Source organism: Eulemur rufifrons, chromosome 4 (genome assembly GCF_041146395.1).
Source record: "Eulemur rufifrons isolate Redbay chromosome 4, OSU_ERuf_1, whole genome shotgun sequence".
Lineage (NCBI taxonomy): Eukaryota > Metazoa > Chordata > Mammalia > Primates > Lemuridae > Eulemur > Eulemur rufifrons.
This window is the reverse complement of record NC_090986.1, coordinates 10,389,278-10,396,397: the sequence shown is the minus strand read 5'-3', so window position 1 is coordinate 10,396,397 and position 7,120 is coordinate 10,389,278. Positions and strand designations below refer to the sequence as shown.

The 7,120-nt window shown below is 51.5% G+C and overlaps 1 long non-coding RNA gene across 1 annotated transcript; it reads right to left on the bottom strand.

Moving 5' to 3' along the window:
* Window positions 1-1,982: 1,982 nt before the first annotated feature.
* On the bottom strand, window positions 1,983-5,716 carry LOC138382568 (uncharacterized). Its single transcript, XR_011233463.1, has 3 exons — window positions 5,474-5,716; window positions 4,053-4,232; window positions 1,983-3,112 (listed from the first exon to the last, which is right to left on the bottom strand). It is a non-coding gene; the product is annotated as an uncharacterized lncRNA (long non-coding RNA).
* Window positions 5,717-7,120: the final 1,404 nt, after the last annotated feature.

Genomic DNA, 7,120 nt, shown 5'->3' with positions numbered 1-7,120 from the left:
TATCCTAATCATAATTATGTTTAATCTGTGTTTGATAAATCCAATATCTGGATTACCCAGAAGTCTGTTTCTGTTGCCTGGACTCTTGGTATGAATGGTACTTTTTGACTGAATACTGGGCATTCTGCTATGAAAAATTTAGAGACTCTGGAAGGACTTTCGTTCTGGCAGCCAATTAGAATAAGGACAGATCATCTTAATTGAGTTTTTTTGACAGTGAGTTTCAGTCTTTGTAAAACCTGGTCTATTTCTGGTTTTCCTTATTCCTATAGGAGTTCCAATTTAAAGCTCAGGGAATTTACCAGAGCCATTGAAATTTAACTTTTATTTTTTTACACCATGAGACTACTTGAAAGCTCTCTTTAGCTCCTCAGCCTCTTGGCTACCTCTTTCTGCTCACCTTCTCTCAGGCTGCACAGCCAAGGACTTAGAGGATGCTTTAGGGGGACAAGCAGGTTGGATGGTTGGACTCACTACACTGCACATGCCTTCTTTCTGGGATCTTGGCACCTCAAATCCTGGCAGCTTAAGAAACTCTTAACCCACATTTTTTTCTTTCCAGCCCTGGGAAATGGCTGAAAATCTCCTCCTGACTGCTTCTGCTGCATTTCTCAACCACTCTAACGTGATGCATGAGAATTAGCAAATGCCTCCAGGGGGTGACAGGCTCAGAATATAAAGCAACACCAGTGAATTTGCTTCTCTCTGAGTCTTGACCCTGTAAGTCCTTCCTGTCTTGGCAGTTTTCCAGTGTACACATTTGTATTTTATCCAGGTTTCCTAGTTGTCTTCAGTGGGGATGAGGGTGCTGTTTATCCCAGATTCTCATCTTGAGAATCACTGGTCTGATGGAGAAATTTAACCAACTACATTCTGACATCTGCAAGGAAGGCCAGATTTCCCCCAAACAGGCAAAAACAAGAGCTTCTGCACGTGGGGTTGAGGAGGAAACAGAGTAGAACTGACCAGAGTAAAGTGTGTTAGCCCACAGTGGGGAGTGTCACAGCAACATCAGGAAGAGCAGAGGTAGTTTTGAAGCACTCACAGCTTGCATGGATCTGGGCAGTACCTGCTAAGAACCAAAACACCAAGGGCAGTGAGCAGCCATTTCCTGAACTCTGCACTTTTAGAATTGAATGTTAATTTGTTGCAGACAGAGCGACTCTGAGCATTGCATTCTATCACCAATATCCTTCAATGGCTAAGGGCACGTGCACCAGGAACAGAACAGGAAGACCAAGGTAATGGAAGAACAGGGTTGGGACCTGGGCATGTCTAGACCCCAAACTACTTTGACAAATGCTTTGCAGAAAAACTGCTCAATACATCCACAGTGAATGCATGAGTGGGGGGCGGACTGGGGGCATTACCAGAAAAGGGCTCTACCAATGAGGAGGAATTGGAACTTAGCACTGGAATCACAGATAATTATACCTGTATGTTATTCTCCTCTTGTAGAGTAAGTCAGCTCGTAGTAAACCACACGTGGCTCATTCTGTCCTGTGGGCTTCCCAACCAATTGCTCTGTTGTTGGAAGCACAAATCCTTGGGCTTTGCCCTGTGGCAGAGCCTACTCATCTTTGGTTCTCTGGGAGACTCTGATGCTCGCACAGATCGAGAGCCCTGGCCCCAGACTCTCGGGTTTCTACAGCACAAGACAAAGTGCTGATGCACAGTAGTATACTTGGACTGTTGCCCAGATCCTCTGCCTAACTTTGATTCCATCACAGAGGCAGCACCAGGAGCCGCCAGTTGTGCTTAGATGAACAGATTTCAATCCTGGGTCCATGAGAACCACATTTCAGAGGCCAATGGAACCAAAGCATCTTCCAGCCCAACAGAGCAGTGAGAGACTTAAATTCTCAAGAAAGGGAAGGAAAACTCAGGAAAGTACGTAGTGGAGGTGGTCGTTTACAGAGTCTACATAGCATGCTCAGAGATAGGTGGGATGTTAACAAAAGATACATCAGGACACCTTTAGTTTATTCACAAAAGCATATCCTCTGCAGTTAAACCAACTCCAGCAGTTTCACCCACCTGCCAAAAAATGCCACTTTTATGTAGTGTCTACACCACAGGAGTGTTGCAGGACTCGGTTGTCCTTTTGAGCTGCTCACTGTGGCTTTCCCACAAAAAGGAGGGATTGAATGAAACATCTCATCTCGTCTCTGACCTGCCGTGTCTTCTCCGAGTGGCTGGAACAGAGCCCTTCACAGCCCCTGCAGGCCCCGCACCCGACGGCCCAATGTGACTTTGGTGCTCAGGACTTCTGCTAGTTGGGCACCGTCCTCAACTTTATTCCAAGTGTGAGGTTTCCTCTTCTGGAGTCTGTGCTGCTCCCGTGAGCTGCATTTTTTCCATGGATCTGTCTCCTGATGCACCTGGGAATAAAGTGCCCCTTTCCCCGGGGGTCAGCGGGCCAGGAGGCCTGCTATGCCCAAGGTCTCTCTGAAAATAATCTCTTGTCCTTTTCCTTGGGAAGAGGGGCAGCTTCTGCTATGGTGACCCCTATCTCTCCCTCTGCCTCGGCTAAAGGAACCAGCCCCAGGCCGTCCCCTGGACTGCCCCTCGTTGTCCAAGGAGGCATTGCTCACAAGCTGGCTGGACACACAGTGGAGGGCATCTGTCCCCATTTCACTCTTTCAGACCCTGTGCCCTGCGACTCATGCCTTAGCTGCTGCGCACAGAAGCTGCGCTGTGTCTGCTGCTACAGCACAGCCAGACTGGTGCTCAGCTATACCACTGTCCAGGTGACCCAAGTATGGCTGGCCTCAGGTGTGACACTGCTGCTGCAGCAGACACACCCAGCCGGCCTTCAAATCCGTACGCTGGAAGTGCTCAGCAAAGGCTTTCTGTCCAGGGCCAGATAGAACCCGTTTAGGCTTTGCAGGTATTTGGTCTCTGTTGCAACTAAACTCTGAGACGGTAGTGCAAAGGCAGCCGTGGGCATCCATAACAAGGGTGGTGTGGCTGTGTCCCTGTAAGCTTCATTTACAGCAACAGCTGGGGAGCTTCCGCGTCCACTAAAACTTTCTCAAACTAAGGAAACTGTCCACGTGTGCGCTATCCACACAGGAACCAGAGCCGCCGGGAGCACTTGAGCATTCAAATCCTGAAGAATTGAATTCTTTTTTTTTTTTTTTTTTTTTTTTTTGAGACAGAGTCTCACTCTGTTGCCCAGGCTAGAGTGAGTGCCGTGGCGTCAGCCTAGCTCACAGCAACCTCAAACTCCTGAGCTCAAGCAATCCTCCTGTCTCAGCCTCCCGAGTAGCTGGGACTACAGGCATGCGCCACCATGCCCGGCTAATTTTTTGTATATATATTTTTAGCTGTCCATATAATTTCTTTCTATTTTTAGTAGAGATGGGGTCTCGCTCTTGCTCAGGCTGGAAGAATTGAATTCTTAATTTTATTTCATTTGAATTAATTTAAACTGAAGGAGCCGATGCAGCCAGTGGACCCACACCGGCAGCACACTCCGAGTGGAGGTGCCCTGGGCCTGCAGTTGTGGTGGGGTCCAGCCCCCCAGGCCCCCTCAGAACCATGCCCAGAAGCACTGCCCCACCCTCGCCATTCCCTTTAAGACTCAGAGATTCCCTCCTTGTGACAGACTAAATAGCTGCATCGTTTTATAGGAAAGAGAAAAATTTCATTTGAGTCTTTAAAAGGCTAAAAGTGACACGCCCACAAAACACTTTTACAAAAAGACATTACCTTTTCAGTGGTCAAGCAGACTTTTAAAATATTTCTAAGAAAATATTTTCCTGCTAAAGATCCCAGATGATGTTTTTCAACTTAGACTTTCGCTCCTCCATTCCAACTCCCCATAACAGAGATTTACAGACAGCGATTTGGGGTGCCATGGCTGAGGCTCACAGCTGGGTGCTCTCAGCTCTACCAGAGCCTCCTGAGGGACCCTGGTTTCTCACCTAACATTGGAGGCGATGGCACTCAGCTCATGGGGTGACGTGAGGACTGCTTCAGACTGTGACAATAGGAATACCAAGTTTGAGGACATCATGGGGATGATTAATAACAACTGACATACTCACCACTGTGGAGAGCCAACTATGTGCCAGGTGCCACCTGAGGTCTTGACTTGGGTCAACATGTCCTGCCCGCCCCATGGTGGCAGCCCATGGCAGTGGGGACACACAACCATCACCTGTTGTCATCGCTCACTCTCTATGGCTCTGAGGGACACATGGTCACGTCCTGAATGCATCAGGGTCCTGCAGAGAAACAGAGCAACAGGATATGCCCCCTACACACACACACACACACACCAGGATATACCCCTACACACACACACACACACACACACACAAGGATATGCCCCTACACACACATACACACACACCAGGATATACCCCTACACACACACACACACACAAGGATGTGCCCCTACACACACACACACACACACACCAGAATATACTCCCTCCACACACACACACACACCAGAATATGCCCCTACACACACACACACACACACACAAGGATATGCCCCCTATACACACACACACACATACACACACCCCCCAGAACATGCCCCCTACACAGACACACACACACACCAGAATATGCCCCCTACACACACACACACACACACACACACACCAGAATATGCTCCCTACACACACACACACACACACACACACACACACGGCAGGGGGCCTGGTTTTAGGGAACTGTCCACGCAGTTGTACAGACTGGCAGGTCAGACAGGCCGCCAGGCTGGACCCCTGGGAACAGCTGCTGCTGCAGTTCAAGCCCGGTGGTCTCTGGAGGCAGAATCCCCCCATCTGGGGAATTTCAGTCTATTCTTAAGGCTTTCAGAAATTGGATGGGCCACCCCGGCAGAGGGCCGTCTGCTGTACTCTCAGAATCCTGAATTAATGTTCGTCTCACCAAAAATGTACCTCACAGCCACAACCACCTGGCTTTTGAACACTGACCAAATATCTGGGTGCCCTGGGCCAGCAAAGTGGACAAAAATTAGCCATCACATCACCCTACACTGTCCCCCGGGTGCAGCAGCTGGGGCTCGGCGGGGAGGCCACGGTCTGCTGGTGGATGGAGCCAAGTCTGGCCCGGAGCTGTGGCTCCTGGCCGGGCCTCAATCACTGTCCTGCACTGCCTCTCCATGGCCCGGCTCAGAATGACAAGCACCTGCCCTTGGGAAGTTCAAGCCCGGTAAGTGCCCATACCGGCTTGTGCTGGCCACTGTCCACATGCACAGGGTGGCCACGAGCTCACCCTAGACCCACGTCCCTGCATCCAGGCCCTGCAGCCCAACTCGCCCACACAGGCCCTGTGACCCCTCCCCCTGCAGGTGGGAGCCAGTGCAGAGACATGGCAGGCCCACGCTGTCCCAGTGGCCCAGGTGCTGTGGCCACACAGAAGCTGTGGGGTGGGCACAGTGGGCAGGGTGAAGAAGGGGTCTTCGAGGTTTTTGACTCAAGATAAAGACCTTGGGTTTGGAGTCAGGCCAAGGTTGGAGACCTTCTCACCAGGCAGGATCCATGTGACGTGCACAGGTCATTCATGTCCTCTGCATCTGCAAAATGGGCAACTGCAGGGTGGTGGGGGAACCCAGGGAGGGCGCATTTAGAGCCTTTTGCGTGCGATTGTACCTAGAAAACACACGTGGCAACAGGTGTTACCGCTGTGGCTCTGGCCCCTGCCTCTGTCAGCCAAGACACTGTAGCTGGAACGCAGAGCGTTAAGGGATCTGAAAACCTCCTGCACCTCCCTCATGGCTCAGAGGACAGTGGCCACGGAAGGGCCTGGGGAAGCCCGGAGTGAGTTCGGATCAGCCTCCAGGACAACTTAACCGACGCTGGCAACACAGCCGGGTGTGCAGGGGACTCGCCCACCTTGATTTCTATCAGCTGTTTCCCTATTGTTTCATGTGGCAACACATTTCTTCAATTTTGTGTAAAGGGCTCTGCAGCCACAGGTTTAAGACCCCCTGTTCTGGCCAGATTGCCCCCATAAGAGTTCTGAGGCCAGCCCCGTGGAAGGGGCTGAGGTCCACACTCGCTCTTTCTACTCTCTTCCCTGACCCATGCCAAGGGGCTGGCAGAGGAGTGCAGCCCCCACCTGCCTCCCCACTGGCTGGCGCCAGCTGCCCACACTCTTATCCTCCCAGGGCGACCAAGGGACTCTGAAAGCCAACCAGCCTTTACGGACTCTGCAATCTCAGTACCTATCTCCACGCCAGTGCCCAACGTGTGCACAGCTACACACCTGTGATGGGAGACTCCAGCCCGCACGGCTCACCACTGCTCACTGTCCGCGCAGCTGGGTCTGCTCTGGGTGGACGCGCCTTAAGTCCAGTGCCCTGGACACAGGAGGGTTCATGGTTTTTTGAACCAAATGAACTGAATTCCAGCCTCCAAGGAGCATGCAAGGTCATGGGACTGGCCCCTGGACAGCAAGGAGGCGGGAGGAGAGGCTGGGCCTATATGAGGATGTGCACCCTCACCAGCATCGCACCCCGCCCACATTTCTTCCCCCAGCTTACATTCAAATCACAGCCGAGCCGTCCTGTTCCCCAGTGCCGTGCACATCTTCCTACCCTGGCAAAGAAATGGTGAAAAGCCAGAAGTGCATTCAAACTGAGTTTACCTGGGTTTACCTGTTCCTATCAGACACCCAAGTGCTGTAAAAACATTTACTTTTGATGAAAGCAACCATTTCTGATGAATTAAACAGCAGCTGCAACGATGCGCTGAGTCTCGCAAGATAAAACTTGACAGAAAGTCAGTGGGAGGTCAGGCGGGGTCCATGCGGGAGGCAGGTGGGTCTGGGGCAGAGTGGGGACACTCAGGGGTGTCACGGTTCTCACTTGGCTGAACTCCAGCGGCCCAGGACAGACCCAAAGGGGAGCCACCATTGCCGATGGCACCGTTTGATCCTTCATCCCTGCAACCCCGGGTCAGGGTGCAGGACCAGGACACCCACAGCTGCTGTCACCACTGCACCTGGAATTGGAAGAATGGACACTCATGCAGAAAAAGTCATATCTAAACAATGGTGCTTTCCAGCAAAACAGCAGAAAGGTGACAGCAGAGCCTCTTGTTCCCCTTCTATGAATAGAGCGTGTGCACATACG